The sequence below is a fragment of the Schistocerca serialis genome, chromosome 8 (genome assembly GCF_023864345.2).
Source record: "Schistocerca serialis cubense isolate TAMUIC-IGC-003099 chromosome 8, iqSchSeri2.2, whole genome shotgun sequence".
Taxonomy (NCBI): domain Eukaryota; kingdom Metazoa; phylum Arthropoda; class Insecta; order Orthoptera; family Acrididae; genus Schistocerca; species Schistocerca serialis.
Window position 1 is genome coordinate 326,209,938 of NC_064645.1, and position 17,265 is coordinate 326,227,202.

Here is a 17,265-nt window from a genome sequence, read left to right on the forward strand (position 1 = left end):
TGCAATAGTAACAATAAATATTTTATACAGTCAACGGCGACTACGATGTCTTTTAAGAAATATTTGATCAAAGTATTGGACAACGTCTTGTCTTTATATGTTAGCATAGATCAGTTTTAAGTCAAATGTTATTACATCAAACGTGGTGAAACCTGTTTGGGCAAAGAAAAACTTAACAAAGAGTGGCTTACATAAGGCGGAATATCTATACAATGTCCCTCATGAAACACGGAGAGAAAGATTATCAAGAACCACAAGATGATTAAAATAGTTTAACAAACTTGCCTGTCTGCGTGCAATCATTTGCCAAAAACCTTGTCCCGGTGTCTTGAACTGTTCACGAAATACGAGGCGTGTTTTTAAGTAAGTGCTGTTTTGAAATTAAAAAAAAGACGTGGTAAGATATCTCAATAATTTTATTTTCACATGAAAGCCTGTACCTTAATCTACGCACTGACGCCATTACAGTCTGATTCTTCCTTGTTTACGTTGTGTACTGCGTGTTTACGATGCCTCCGATAATCGTGAGTCCCGCCGACTGTCAAGTACGGGATGTTATAAGGTTTCTTAGTGCTAAAGTGCTAAAAGCGATCGATATTCATCATGAGATCTGTGCAGTTTACGGAGAAAACATTATGAGTGATGGAAAGGTAACAAAGTGGGTGAGAGCATTTAAAGATGGCCGCACATATGTGCATGATGAACAACGGAGCCGGCCGGAGTGGCAGAGCGGTTCTAGGCGCTACAGTCTGGAACCGCGCGACCGCTACGGTCGCAGGTTTGAATCCTGCCTGGGGCATGGATGTGTGTGATGTCCTTAGGTTAGTTAGGTTTAAGTAGTTCTAAGTTCTAGGGGACTGATGACCTGAGAAGTTAAGTCCTATAGTGCTCAGAGCCATTTGAACAACGGAGTGGGCGCCCTTCGGTCGTTAATGAAAGTTTGGTGCAGAAAGTGGACAATAAGGTGACAGAAAAAAGATGCTTTACGATTTTCTCCTTGCATGATGTTCCTAATGTTTCTCGTAGTGTTTTGTATGGCAATGTGACCGAGCACTTCAATTACCGAAAATTCTGCGCACGTTGAGTACCAAAAATGTTGACGGATGTGCACAAAATCAAGCGTTTAGACAGTGCATTGACTTTCCTTGAGCGGTACCATAACGACGGTGATGATTTCTTAAGCCAAATTGTTACGGACGATGAAACATGGTTGTCCGCAGCTCGTGGTTGTGCGGTAGCGTTTCGCTTCCCACGCCCGGGTTCCTGGGTTCGACTCCCGGCGGGGTCAGGGATTTTCTCTGCCTCGTGATGGCTGGGTGTTGTGTGCTGTCCTTAGGTTAGTTAGGTTTAAGTAGTTCTAAGTTGTAGGGGACTGATGACCATAGATGTTAAGTCCCATAGTGCTCAGAGCCATGATACATGGGTGGCTTACGTCACACCAGAATCAAAGCAACAGTCCATGGAAGTTGAGCAAGGGTATCGTTTTGCTGCAAGACAATGCCCTTCCGCATGTGGCGAATCAGACCAAAGACCTCATCACAACTTCTCGATGGGAAACTCTAGATCATCCTCCGTACAGCCCCGATCTTGCACCCAGTAACTACCATCTGTTCCTGCACTTGAAGAAACACCTGGGCGGTCAGCGTCTTCAAGATGATGACGAAGTCAAAACAGTGGTGATGCAGTGGTTAATAAGTCAGGCGGCAGACTTCTATGAGGATGGTATTCAAATACTGGTACAAAGCTATGACAAGTGCCTCAATATTGACGGAAATAATGTAGAAAAGTAGATTAAAGTACAGGCTTTCATGTAAAAATAAAATTATTGAGATATCTTAGCGCCTCTTTTTTTAAGTTCAAAACGGTACTTAATTAAAAAACACGCCTCGTAACAGGGAGGCAAGTTCGAGGTGCCTCGCTCTGTTTATCTCGCCAGACACAGTGGACTTGGGAGACTGGTCTCCCCTGCTGCCGGCAGCAGGACAATTATAATGCGTTATGAGGTGCTGAGCGCTGCGGACGCAGATCGGCTTGTTTGTGGTGCACCGACGCCGCCGCCCTGGGACCTAGGTTCGTACGCCGGGCTGCGTTCGCCGGCAATTAAGGCCGCAACTCCCAGGTGGCCAGTTGCGCGCGCGCTCCGTGCGCCCCGCAAATTGGCTGCCCTGCTTCGCTCTGCAGAGCGGGGCATCCCCGAATCTGCCCCGGGGCGCTTTAAGCAATGGCTGCCAGCCGCACTGTGCCACATCAGCTATTCTCTTGTGCTTTCAAAAGCGCGGGAGCCGTTTAAACTGATTACAGAAGGGACATGAACGATTCTGTGCCTGGGACATTAATACGATCACCTGCAAAGGGCTGAATTACTACCTTTCGCAATGCGGAGCGCTGCGAGACGTACAGAAAGAGTCAGTGTGGCTCTAGAACAGGGGTGTTCACATGTGCGTACCCAGCGAGGGGCAGCTGCGCCCCCCCAGAAGATATTCGCAGTTTTTCACTAGTTTACTGTTTTATTTAATAAGAAATGCAGCATGTTTTCCCGGATTGTACAAGTGCGTTCTTGTATTTTAAATGTTTATTAAAACGCAGTTTTTCACTGGTTTACTGTTTTACTTAATAAGAAGTGCTGTATGTTGTCTCAAGTTCTTGTTTCCTGAGACTAGTATGACCTGCCCCCCCCCCCCCCAGTTCATATCCTGGGTACGCCCTTGGGAGTTCAACCTGCGGGCCGCTTGGGGCCCAGAGTAAATACCAGTGCACCCCTAGCTCAAGAACTGAGCACATATCGCACAATCAGCCAACAAAAAAGACACCTAAAACTTCGTTTACGTAAAGTAGTTGTGGTTGTTGTGGTTAACTGAAACAGCTGCCAGAAGATTTTGTGATAGAATGCGTACAGCTGTACTTTGACATCGAAAATTTTAATCATGTATCTTTGCTGGAGTTATTCATAAATCATGCCTGCCCAGAGACAAATATGCCTAGCTGCATAGTCATGCATTACATATGACACCTTTGTTTGGAAGAACGTTTGTTTGTGAACAAGAATAAAGCACAGAAAGAGTAAAACTAGAACCAAAAAAAAATGTTCAAATGTGTGTGAAATCTTATGGGACTTAACTGCTAAGGTCATCAGTCCCTAAGCTTACACACTACTTAACCTAAATTATCCTAAGGACTAACACACAGACCCATGCCCGAGGGAGGACTCGAACCTCCACCGGGACCAGCCGCACAGTCCATGACTGCAGCGCCTTACTCCGCTCGGCTAATCCCGCGCGGCAAAACGAGAACCAAAATCGCAGATGAACACCTTGAGAAGTATAACCATTTCGAACGAACCTAATACTGATACATCAGTTTCCCAAATTCAAAGTGAAACGTCACATTAATTCTATGATTTGTAATTACTTATACATAAAATTGTTAATGAAATAACATATATAAAATATTAAATTAATTCCATCTTGCTTTTTTTAGATTGTTGTTGTTGTTGTGGTCTTCAGTCCAGAACTGGTTTGATGCAGCTTTCCGTGCTACTGTACCTGTACAAGCTTCATTATCTCCCAGTACCTTCTACAACCTACATCCTTCTGAATCTGCTTAATGTATTCGTCTCTTGGTATCCCTCTATGATGTTTACCCCCTCCACAATGCCCTCCAATACTAAATTGCTGATCCCTTGATGCCTCAAAACATGTCCTACCAACCAATCCCTTCTTCTAGTCAAGTTGTGCCACAAATTTCTCTTCTCCCCAATTCTATTCAATACCTCCTCATTAGTTATGTGATCTACCCATCTAATTTTCAGCATTCTTCTGTAGCACCACATTTCGAAAGCTTCTATTCTCTTCTTGTCCAAACTATTTATCGTCCATGTTTCACTTCCATACATGGCTACACTTCATACAAATACTTTCGGTAACGGCTTCCTGACATTTAAATCCATACTCGATGTAAAAATTTTTTTTTTTTCAGAAACGCTTTCCTTGCCATTGCCAGTCTACATTTTATATCCTCTCTACTTCGACCGCCATCAGTTATTTTGCTCCCCAAATAGCGTTACTACTTTAAGTGTCTCATTTCCTAATCTAATTCCTTCAACATCACCCGATTTAATTCGACTACATTCCATTATCCTCGTTTTGCTTTTGTTGATGTTCACCTTATATCCTCCTTTCAAGACAATGTCCATTCCGTTCAACTGCTCTTCCAGGTCCTTTGCTGTCTCTGACAGAATTATAAAGTCATCGGCAAACCTCAAAATTTTTATTTCTTCTCTATGGATTTTAATTCCAACTCCAAACTTTTCTTTTGTATCCTTTACTGCTTGCTCGATATACAGACTGAATAACATCGGGGATAGGCTACAACCCTGTCCACTCCCTTCCCATCCACTGCTTCCCTTCATGTCCCTCGACTCTTATAATTGCCATCTGGTTTCTGTACAAATCGTAAACAGCCTTTCGCTCCCTGTATTTTACCCCTGCCACCTTCAGAACTTGAAAGAGAGTATTGGAGTCAACATTGTCAAAAACTTTCTCTAAGTCTACAAATGCTACAAAAGTAGGTTTGCCGCCGGCCTCTGTGGCCGAGCGGTTCTAGGTGCATCAGTCCAGAACCGCGCTGCTGCTACGGTCGCAGGTTAGAATCCTGCCTCGGGCATGGATGTGTGTGATGTCCTTAGGTTAGTTAGGTTTAAGGAGTTCTAACTCTAGGGGAATGATGACCTCAGATATTAAGTCTCATAGTGCTTAGAGCCATTTGAGCTATTTTTTCGTAGGTTTGCCTTTCCTTAATCTATCTTCTAAGATAAGTCGTAGGTCAGAATTGCCTCACGTGTTCCAACATTTCTACGGAGTCCAAACTATCTTCCATTCGTCTGGAAAGAATTCGTGTTAGTATTTTACAGCCGTGACTTATTAAACTGATAGTTCGCTAATTTTCACATCTGTCAACAACTGCTTTCTTTGGGATTGGAATTATTATATCCTTCTTGAAGTTTGAAGGCATTTCGCCTGTCTCATAGATCTTGCTCACCAGATGGTAGAGTTTTGTCAGGGCTGGCTCTCCCAAAGCCATCAGTAGTTCTAATGAAATGTTGTCTTCTCTCGGGGCCTACGCTTTTTTAGATTATAGAATCATAAATTTTATATGAGTTAAATATGTGAACTACGTACCTTCAACGGTCCCCTTTCTTTCTATTCCTTTTTTCTTTTCTTTCTTTCTTTTGTGGCCCAAAAATAATAGTCTCCTTTTAATGCCGCCTAGGTAAGCCAGAAGGTTGGACACCCACGCTCTACAACGTACAGACAGGGATGTACAGCCATGCCAACTCCAGGGTCGTGACCTGCTGCGCTAGGTCCCTCGGTTGGGGATCCATGATGCAAAAAGCCCTATCGAGGTCGTCGTATAGATTTTCGGTGGAATTAAATCCGGGGAGTCTGGTGGCCAGGGGAGTACCGGTAAACGGATCCTCGTGCTCTACAAACCACGCTCGTACAATGCGAACCCTGTGACACATTCTATTGTCCTACTGGTAGATGCCATTGCGCCGAGGAAAACTAAACTGGATATGGGGGTGGACATCGTCTCCAAGTATAGATGCGTACTTGTGTTGAATCATTGTGCTTTCCACAATAACGAGATCACCCAGCGAATGCCATAAAAACATTCCCCAGACCATATCATTTGTAGGGTGTGTGCTTTCAGACGATTCAAGCTGTATACGCCAATGGCCGTCTGTCAGATGGAACACAAAACTTGATTCATCTGAAAAGGCCTCGCCACTCATTGGACGTCCAGTCGCGGTATTGGCATGGAAATTCCAGCATTCGTCGACACTGGACAGCTGTCAGCACGGCTGCACGAGCAAAACTGAAAATACTTTTTATGAAAATGATTGTACATGTGTTAATTTGAACATACTTGATTGCAAATACATTGTTGTGGTTATAGTCTTCTGTCCGAAGACTGGTTAATGCTGCTCTCCATGCTACTCTACCTTGTGAAAGCCTCTTCATCTCCGAATAACTACTGCAACCAACATTTTTATGAAACTGCTTACTGTATTCATCTCTTGGACTCCGTCTACTATTTTTGCTTCCCACACTTCCGTCCAGTAGTAAATTGGTGATCCTTTGATGTCTCAGAATTTGTTGTATCAACTGACCCCTTCTTTTAGTGAAGTCTTGCCAGAGATTTCTTGTCTCCTCAGTTCTGTTCAGTACCTCCTCAGTAGTTATACCATCTACCTGTCTGATCTTCAGTATTCTTCTGTAGCATCACACTTCAAAAGCTTCTGTTCCCTTCTTGTCTAAACTGTCTATGTTTTATTTCCATAGATGGCTATACTCCACGCAAATAACTTCACAGAAGACTTCCTAACACTTAGATACACATTCGATGTTAACAATTTTCTCTTCTTCACAAACGTGTCGTTTCCTAATTTAGTTCCCTCCACTTCACCTGATTTACCTCGACTACACTCCATTATCCTTGTTTTGCTTTCGTTGAAGTTCATCTTGCATCCTCCTTTCAAGACGCTGTTCATTCCTTGCAAATGCTCTTCCGAGTCCTTGCTGTCTTCGACAGAATTACTATGTCATCGTCAAAATTCAAAGTTTTTATTAATGCTCCCTGAACTTTAATTACGAATCCAAATTTTTCTTTAGTTTCCTTTACTTTTTGCTTAATGTACAAACTGAGTAACATTCAGTACACCCATTAATTGGTGCATATGTTCGTAGCGTTTATCCATAAGTTTAGTAAACATGACAGATACACGTGCCAGAGACTTTAGTGGACAATAACTTATTCTCATTCACTATTTACAATATCCTGTCAACACTGGCGAAACTTACCGATCCGCAACTTACGAAATCACGTGGTTTTGAGGCGGAGAACTCATCGAGCGATGCCCGTAGCGCATTTTCATCCGGGAAGAATGCTGCTTGAAGAGAGGAGAAGGCGAAAATCTGAGGGCGCAAGACTATGTGAATAAGGTGGGAGCGGAATGATTTCCCAGCTGAACTTCTGTGTAGTGTTTTTTGTCAGTCTAGCAGAATGCGAACGGGCGTTACTGTGGAATAGCATCACAGCAAGCAGTCTTTCTGGTCGTTGTCAGATTTATTTAGCCATAACGTATCGGACAGAACAGAGGGGAAACACTAAATGAACCAATTTAAGGGAAGATACTTGGTTGTACGTCCCTATTTAAAAAAAAAAAAAGAAGGAATCTTCCCAAGAAGTGTGCTATTTGTACACTGGGACGTCTCCGAAAAAAAGAGAGCAAGGCGTGAGGTCGGAACTTAATGAGACGTCGTTGTTTTCCTTTTGGCCACTGCGTGCCTCTCTGTTTGTGCTGCTTTGGAAGCGGACGCTTCCGTAGCGTGGGCGCACTGGGATGAGTCAGACGCGGAATGCTGACACAAACCGGCTGGCGCGCGTACCGCAGCCGGCGGTATTTTAATCCGAACGTTTATCGACGCGCCGTTCATAAAACGCTCTGCCATCGCGCGTTCCGCGCATGCGCAGATGTGCCTCCCGATAAGATACTCCGAGGCGCGCGCCTGATTAAGGGCCGAACGCTTGGAAACTTCCGCCACCGTGGTGACGTCACTGGCAGGAGTGCTACAGCGGCCGGTTTAATTATCGCAGTATCTCAGACGGACGGCAGATGGCTCACCGACTGTTATTCGCTCCGCCGAATAGTGTGTCATTAAGTATGGGGACACACCCAATGCCTTCACCTGAATGGTGTATTTCGCCTGGCAGCTATTTTTCCACTGTATGCATCAGCTGTTTATCGCGTGACCTACTAAAGGGCTAATACCTGAACATAAGAGGAAATCTCGAAAAATTTGTCAGATTTCTTTGTAATGTAACTTAAGGAATAACAGTTGTAAGCCCATCTATATCTCTACATGGATACTCCGCAAATCACATTTAAGTGTCTGACAGAGCATTCATCGAACCACCTTCACAATTCTCTATTAATCTAATCTCATATGTGATCGTTTCCCCCTATGTAGGTGGATGTCAACAAAATATTTTCGCATTCGGAGGAGAAAGTTGGTGATTAGAATTTCGTGAGAAGTTTCCGCCGTAACGAAAAATGCCTTTGTTTTAATGATGTCCACCCCAAATCCTATATCATTTCAGTGACACCCTCTCCCCTGTTTCGCGATAATACAAAACGTGATGCCCTTCTTTGAACTTTTTCGAAGTACTCTGTCAATCCGATCCCACACTGCGCAGAGCATTCTAAAAGAGGACAGAAAAGCGTAGTGTAGGCAGTCTCCTTAGTAGACCCATGTCATGCTTACTATAGATTGATGTATGAACTACAGGTTTTGGTCTCACACTTTTTTCTGAAGTTTGTTTTGTGTTGCAAGTGAAATAAAGCATGCTTATTATTTATGCACAGAATAGGTACACATGTCTCTAAATAAAAACAAATCAGACGGTTGATATTTTCTGAGAGTTTTTAAGCCATTATGTTTACTTTTAAAATGATGTTGCAAATTACGGTTCAAAATTTTTTTAATCATGATCATAAAAAATTTCAGTAATTAACTCATAGTTCTTCTTTAAAAAGTTTTAAATTTTAAGTCATAAGAATGGCCTACTTTTTATTTAAGTATGTCTTAAGAGAGAATATAAAATTTCAGCCCTCTATCTTTAATAGTTTTTAAACAATGTGTACCAGAAGATGAAACAAGTGAACTTTCTGGCAATTCAAGTCAAAGTTAAAGCTTGCTTTTTCACATACTCTCCATAAAATTAATGCATTCCAAGCCCACGTTCATCTTGTTTTTGGTGTGGTTCTCCCTCCCTTTTCTTTTTCTGACTTCTTAATCTTGCTTCTTTGGTGGCTTCCGACGCTTCGAAGAGTCTCTTGCAGTCAGTGGCAGTTAAAGTCTTTGCACATTTAGTTCTCCTGGCACTTCCACCAATTCCATAACCACAAACCTTGACACTGCACCATCAGTGAACCATGGCACAGCATCCAGCACATCTACTTTCAAGTATTTAGTTCTACCAGAACAGTTTTTGGTATCCGTTCCCACATACAGTTATTAAAACACTGTCCGCCCCTGGTAGCTGAGTGGTCAGCGAAACGGAATGTTATCTCTAATGGCCCGCGTTCGATACCCGGCTGGGTCGGAGATTTTCTCCGCTTATGAACTGGGTGTTGTGTTGTCCTTATCATCATCATTTCATCCCCATCGACACGCAAGTCGCCGAAGAGGCATCAACACGAAAGACTTGCACCAGGCGAACGGTCTAACCGACGGGAGGTTATAGCCACAAGGCATTAAAACTCTCATTTGAATTTTGAGTCCTACCGTGAAATTACCTCTCAAACGAACTTGTGTCCCTAAAACAGAGACTAAAAGGTCATTAAAAAAACAAACAAGTTAGAACAAAGTACTGTTCTTAACAGAGCTGTCCTTTTTTGTTAAGAATTTTTTGAGACAAAAATTAAAAATCGATTTTCTGGCTCTTATTGACGTACTAGCCCCTTAATGTCTGCTGGTGTGGGTCTTGAACCTTTTCCGCATCACATACACAACAAATGAACAGTGAAACAGGACAAGAATGAAAACTGCATTCTGGCGAAATTCGGCGTTACACCCCTCCATCATCTTCCACATCTACGATGATCCAACCTTTCCAAAAGTTTCATGGATATTCTCTCCAACTAAGTTCTGTCAATCTCTTTAAATCAGTAGTTGTCAAACTGCAGCCCGCTGGCGTATAGGGCCCGAATCAAGTATTCGTTTGGTCCGTGGTTCTCAACCGCATTTCACAGAGTGTTTCGAAAAGAATATCCGGATTTTAAGGCTTTGTAGCTTTTATTGCTTTCAGCTCACAACTGTAAATAACCCAACAAATGATAGAGCAACTCAAACAGTTTTTCGCACAAGTATCCAATGTGAGCACCATTCATCACACAGCATACATCGAGTCGATACGTGCCCACTTTGCAAACGTAGTGTTACTGCGTTACGATGAAGATTTTTCGGATCGTGTCGTCTTCAGTGATGAATCGAGACTTCACCCGTGTGGAAGTGTGAACACACGTAATGTGCTCTTCTGCAAATCCCCACTGTACGGTACAGTTGCAACGACTCTCCTAAGCCGAATGTTGCTTGTGCCATATCCTTGCGAAAAGTTTTCTTTTTCACTGAAGCAAGTATAACTGGTGTTTGTTATCTTGATGTGCTAGAACTGTAGTTCTTTCTTCAATTGGAAGAAATTGGTTAAATGACATTGTACCCGAACGCTCGATTCTCTGCAAGGTCCCAGATGACAGAGCTTGTTTTGCATGGCCTGTACTTTTACCCGATCTGATGTCATGCGATTTTACCTTTGGGGGTTGGTAGAGGATTATCTACCCGGCTTAAGAAACACAACTGAAGCAGTTTGTGCAACAATTACTCCAGACGCACTGGTCAAGGTTTGGAAAGAACTCACCTATCGACGTGATGTGTGCCGTGTGTCTAATGGTGCTCACACTGAAAACTTATAAGAAAAACCGTTTGTGTTCTCTTTCATTTGATGTACACTCCTGGAAATTGAAATAAGAACACCGTGAATTCATTGTCCCAGGAAGGGGAAACTTTATTGACACATTCCTGGGGTCAGATACATCACATGATCACACTGACAGAACCACAGGCACATAGACACAGGCGACAGAGCATGCACAATGTCGGCACTAGTACAGTGTATATCCACCTTTCGCAGCAATGCAGGCTGCTATTCTCCCATGGAGACGATCGTAGAGATGCTGGATGTAGTCCTGTGGAACGGCTTGCCATGCCATTTCCACCTGGCGCCTCAGTTGGACCAGCGTTCGTGCTGGACGTGCAGACCGCGTGAGACGACGCTTCATCCAGTCCCAAACATGCTCAATGGGGGACAGATCCGGAGATCTTGCTGGCCAGGGTAGTTGACTTACACCTTCTAGAGCACGTTGGGTGGCACGGGATACATGCGGACGTGCATTGTCCTGTTGGAACAGCAAGTTCCCTTGCCGGTCTAGGAATGGTAGAACGATGGGTTCGATGACGGTTTGGATGTACCGTGCACTATTCAGTGTCCCCTCGACGATCACCAGTGGTGTACGGCCAGTGTAGCAGATCGCTCCCCACACCATGATGCCGGGTGTTGGCCCTGTGTGCCTCGGTCGTATGCAGTCCTGATTGTGGCGCTCACCTGCACGGCGCCAAACACGCATACGACCATCATTGGCACCAAGGCAGAAGCGACTCTCATCGCTGAAGACGACACGTCTCCATTCGTCCCTCCATTCACGCCTGTCGCGACACCACTGGAGGCGGGCTGCACGATGTTGGGGCGTGAGCGGAAGACGGCCTAACGGTGTGCGGGACCGTAGCCCAGCTTCATGGAGACGGTTGCGAATGGTCCTCGCCGATACCCCAGGAGCAACAGTGTCCCTAATTTGCTGGGAAGTGGCGGTGCGGTCCCCTACGGCACTGCGTAGGATCCTACGGTCTTGGCGTGCATCCGTGCGTCGCTGCGGTCCGGTCCTAGGTCGACGGGCACGTGCACCTTCCGCCGACCACTGGCGACGACATCGATGTACTGTGGAGACCTCACGCCCCACGTGTTGAGCAATTCGGCGGTACGTCCACCCGGCCTCCCGCATGCCCACTATACGCCCTCGCTCAAAGTCCGTCAACTGCACATACGGTTCACGTCCACGCTGTCGCGGCATGCTACCAGTGTTAAAGACTGCGATGGAGCTCCGTATGCCACGGCAAACAGGCTGACACTGACGGCGGTGGTGCACAAATGCTGCGCAGCTAGCGCCATTCGACGGCCAACACCGCGGTTCCTGGTGTGTCCGCTGTGCCGTGCGTGTGATCATTGCTTGTACAGCCCTCTCGCAGTGTCCGGAGCAAGTATGGTGGGTCTGACACACCGGTGTCAATGTGTTCTTTTTTCCATTTCCAGGAGTGTATAAGTATTATTAACAACTATAAGTTTAATGTAACAAATGCTACAAAGCCTTAAAACCGGTATACTCCTTTTGAAAGACCATGTATAATAATGTACATGTAGCATTTAACAGATGAGTCCAAAAACATCAACTAACGTAAGGCTTGTTTATAGTGTAGCTGCCACGCTGAGTGGGCGCGCGGTTTGAGGCGCCATGTCACGGATTGCGTGGCCCCTCCCACCGGATGTTCGAGTCGTCCCTCGGTCATGGGTGTGTCTGATGTCCTTACAGTTAGTTAGTCTAAGTTAGATTAAGTAGTGCGTAAACCTAGCAACCGATGACCTCAGCAGTTTGGTCCCATAGGAACTTACCACAAATTACAAATTACCACACCCCCGAATACTCCCCTCTTCCAGTCTCCCCAACATCCACTCAAACAACTTCTCAGTTGATACTATCCATCATACCTCTGTAGCTATACCCACACGCTACTATCATACTAAACACAGCTTGTCCGCCCCTACAAAGTGTTACAAGTTTTTTCAAGTGCAGTGTGATATTACGGGCTGTCGCCGCCAGTATTTTATTTTGCATGAAGCTCGCCTTGATGCAGCTTGATACAGGCGAAGTAGCTTATGGTACAAAGGTGGAGTGAGGTACAAGCGACAGATGGTACAGTATGTACTTTTCCCGTGGGAGAGTCCGCCAATTGGACTGAACTTACTTCTGATTGGTCGGCACATTCGGGTGTTAGGTGTCAAAAAACGACTAACTTCTCTTATTAATTATTTATATATTTTTCATTGTATTTACCCCAGTTTTCAGTACGACAGTCGCTCATGGATACCCTACGAATCTACCGTTTTTGTTTATTAAATTTCACTAGTTTTGGGAAACACAAGAGTAATGATATTACAATCGAAGTGTTTCGGACACCTTCGGGTCGTTGTGGCGCGCCTGGGAGACGAGGTACTTCGGCTGCACTAGTCAGACTGTTTCTGGTGTTCTTCAGAGCCGGAGGTATATCCTGTTTCGGACGGACATGACGTACTCTGTATCGGAAGTTGTCAGAAAAGTTACCGTACTACTGAGAAAGCTAGGTCGAGTGCTATAGAAGACAGTGTAAAAAGTGATATTTTAAAATATGAACAAACAGGATACATTAATGAGAGGTGTCGCCTACCATCACTATCACCACTACAGATCTTGCCCTGTGTAGATACAGAGACTAACCTGGGCAAGTGGCATCCCACAAAAAAAGGCACAAACACAGATTCCGCACAGCAGCCTCGCCGAAGAAGATCCCACTACTGACGACTGTCTTCTGCGCTGGGGACACTACTTCAGAAGACGACAGGTTGGTGGAAAGAACGGTTAGGGACTCTTATCCAATCTCCGTAGATCTCGCCACCTTCGAGATCTGACTCCCAACACGACAATGTATAATTTTATAGCAGGTCCAACTTTTAATGAAATTACAGCGCTTCTTTACTTTAAGCCCGCTGTTTCCACAGCGTGATTTAAATTATTCTGTTGTTTCTATTTTACCTGTCACTTTTTTCGTATTTTGTTTTTTAAAAAGCGAAGAAAATCAAGTTTTTTTTATTTAAAAAAGTGTTATGTTCGTCTTGTGTATGCGCAAACCTATTGGCTGCAGAGTGGGTTCATTGTACCACTGCACAGCCCACCCATGCCCATACAGTGTGAGGAGGGCGAAAGAACAATAAAGGGAAAAAACGACTGCATTAACAGGTCAATCGGCAGCGACAGAGGGCACTCCACATGTCGAACTCGTCAACGACTTTTTTGAGCCTACACATAAACAAATACTCTTTCACATACACTAGACGCTCATATTTTTGTACGGGATGTATTGTCCCAGACTAAATTAAAAGTAGTTTCTTTTGTGGCGGCGTTCGTAGCGCCAAGCAATTTCGCTGTAGAAACGGCTTACGAAGTCACCGCCACACTTTTAATAGCGGGCCGACCGGTCCGCTGGAACAGTGAACAGAAAGATGAAAACCCAAACACTCTGATTAAATAAAAGTCGGTACTTATCTTTATTAACGAAGATACAGAAACAGTAGTGAACTCCGTGTCTACAGAAATCTGTCTAGTTCGAGTCGGAGCGGCTAGGTCAGCGTCGGCTGACGACAAACAACAACTCTGCTGCGATGAACACACAACTGACTAGCAAGTACACAATTCGGTGGCGAGTATACAACTGAGCGGCGAATACAGAACTGTCCTAGCGCTCGCGACTCCAGCGCTTAAGAACCCAGACGCCAGCGGTGGCGCGCGCAGACTTGCGGCGATTTCCTGTCTCGCTGGCGCTGCTTATGCGGACGGCGTCCGGACTTTGATGCTGCCAACCTTTTGGCAGCGGGCTCGGGTGGCATTACTGGTTAGGATATAACAGTTTCTATCCACCTTCATGGCAAATATAAGGAAAATGCTAAAATCTCATTAGACTCTGCAGCGTATCAGCTCTTTTAACAGTGAACTCCACCCTTCATGGTAGAGAATGAAAATACTGAAAAAATACTGGATTACCAGGCTAAGCAAATTCACTAGTATTAACATTTCGTTGTTAAATAAGAGTGCCCATTCAGTCTCGAAACAAAAGTAGGATAAATCGTTAATACTCAATGGTCGCAACCCAAATAATGCCAGGAAGAACACGAAGGATCTAAAGACCAGCTACCATTCATAATATTCCTTTCATTTCACATCAGTCATTGAAGTTGTTTGACGTCATAAATACGTTTCTATCAATATATATGAATCACGCCATTACTTGACTGCTTAGAGTGTTTGCTTTAAGTAGCCACTAGCTCTAGTGAAAAAAAATGCGACACTAGTGTTAACTAACTCTGTTAGCACGCGTTACAATCACAGAATTTTGTATGGCATTCCGATTCTTTTGTGAAATTAGGAGAATGAAGACCACAGGCTTCATCAGAGTTACTGGAGATGACAGGCATGTTGTTATTGACAGTAGTGACACCGAACGGATTCCGAAAGGCCATATCGCTGTAGCTGTGAAATACTGGAATTTATTCGACATTTCGTAATCATTACATTCACTATACGCCATTTATATCTTCGCACTTCAGCAGAGTACCCACTGTCGAATGGTGCTGAAATTGGTAGTTGATACTAAATAACGAAAATTGTGAGGTCATCCACATGAGTGCTAAAAGGAATTCGTTAAACTTCGGTTACACGATAAGTCAGTCTAATCTAAAAGCCGTAAATTTTACTAAATACCTAGGTATTACAATTACGAACAACTTAAATTGGAAGGAACACATAGAAAATGTTGTGGGGAAGGCTAACCAAAGACTGCGTTTTATTGCCAGCACACTTAGAAAATGTAAAAGATCTACTAAAGAGACTGCCTATTCTACGCGTGTCCGTACTGTTTTAGAATACTGCTGCGTGGTGTGGGATCATTACCAGATAGAGTTGACGGAGTACATCAAAAAAGTTCAAAGAAGGGCAGCACGTTTTGTATTATCGCGAAATATGGGAGAGAGTGTCACAGAAATTATACAGGATTTGGGCTGATCATCAATAAAAGAAAGGCGTTTTTCGTTGCAACGGAATCTTCACTCGAAATTCCAATCACCAACTTTCTCCTCCGAATGCGAAAATATTTTGTTGACACCGACCTACATAGGGAGAAACGATCACCACGATAAAATAAGGTAAATCAGAGTTCATACGGAAAGATATAGGTGTTCGTTCTTTCCGCGCGCTATAGGAGATTGGAATAATAGAGAATTGTGAAGGTGGTTCGATGAACCCTCTGCCAGGCACTTAAATGTGATTTGCAGAGTATCCATATAGATGTAGATATTCTGAAACTTTCTGAAACATATATTTGCGCGAAATTTGTATCATTTACATCGCTGACTTAACTTTTCATTTTATATACAACATTTAAACAGCTATAGCTCCACATGTGTTTAAAACCTGAGACCAGTTATTGCAGGATCGAGGGTGCTTCGTCGGTAGTACATGGCACTCTGTAGTAAGGCGGTTCCCATCCTTTCTGAGAGCATCACCGTGGATGGAGTCAGGTAAAAGCTAGTACCCCCCTCCCTCCCACTACCATTAGTGCCTTGCTCAACATTAGAATGGAAAATAATTGCTTGTGAAAACAAAAAAAAGTAATACCTCCGAATTTTTATACAAAAACCCAAAACTTTTTAAATAAAATAAACGTTATTAACATTCTACATCTTTATTCCTCAACTCTACATACTTATTTTTTAAACATAGTCACCCTGGTGACGAGCACATTTCTCCCAAAGATATAGCAACTTGTTAATACCTTCACTGGACAATCTTTGATTTTGTTGACGGAACCACAGACTCACCTCTACCTGCACTGCTTTATCTCTGACGAAATGAAGTCCTCGAAGGCGGTCTTGAAATGAATGAATGAATGAAAATCGTATGGGACCAAGTCGGGGCTGTGTGGAGGATGATCGATGACAGTGAACCCAAGGCGTCGGACTGCTGCAGATGTCGCAGGGATCGTGTGTGGTGCGGCATTGTCATGCCGAAAGGAGAGGCTACTGCATGTGTGGACGAACTCTTCGAATTCGAAACGCGATTACCGCCCGCTGTTTCCCACGCATCGTCATGGTTACGCTACACGCCGCCATCGTACACGCAATAATTCGGAGCCCTCTAGAGGCACAGGGCAGCAGATATGCAGACAAGAAGATAAAGATGTAGAATATTAAAAAGTTTGCATTATTTAAAAATCTGTAAGAGCTTTCACGTAAAAGATTTGGAGGTATCACTTTCAAGCATGCCCTTGTATTTACACTGCGCAACAGAATTAAAGAATCACTTTTTCGAAACACTGTACGTGTTCCCATTCCGACACATAAGTTTGAAATTTTGCTCAAAGATACGTACAACCTTCCTCTTGATGGTGCTAATCGTGTCGCCCTGTGACGTCACCGTCGGGCTCGGCGGCGCTTCAAACAGCAATGTGTTGACATATGCAAAAAATGGTCACAACTCAGAAGCTCATGTGAGCTGTAAGGTGGCTTAATGATGTCACATTGGCACCACACTTCGCCACAATTCTGCCCAACCACACTATGCATGTGTCACACGATGGGAACGTCGACACGCCGGCTCTTTCCCACATTTCACCCCTTCTTTTTACGCCTCTGCGCTAGAGGTCAGAACCTCGATACCCAGCTTTGAAATCACGTTTTCTTATGTTGGCTGAGGAAAACATTTGATATACACCGCCTCTCAAAATCGAC

General features: G+C 44.0%; 1 protein-coding gene across 1 annotated transcript in view; it reads right to left on the reverse strand.

Moving 5' to 3' along the window:
• LOC126416316 (uncharacterized) overlaps positions 1-17,265 on the reverse strand; it is a 538,073-nt gene that overhangs the window by 410,760 nt on the left and 110,048 nt on the right. The gene's annotated exons all lie outside the window — the stretch shown is intronic.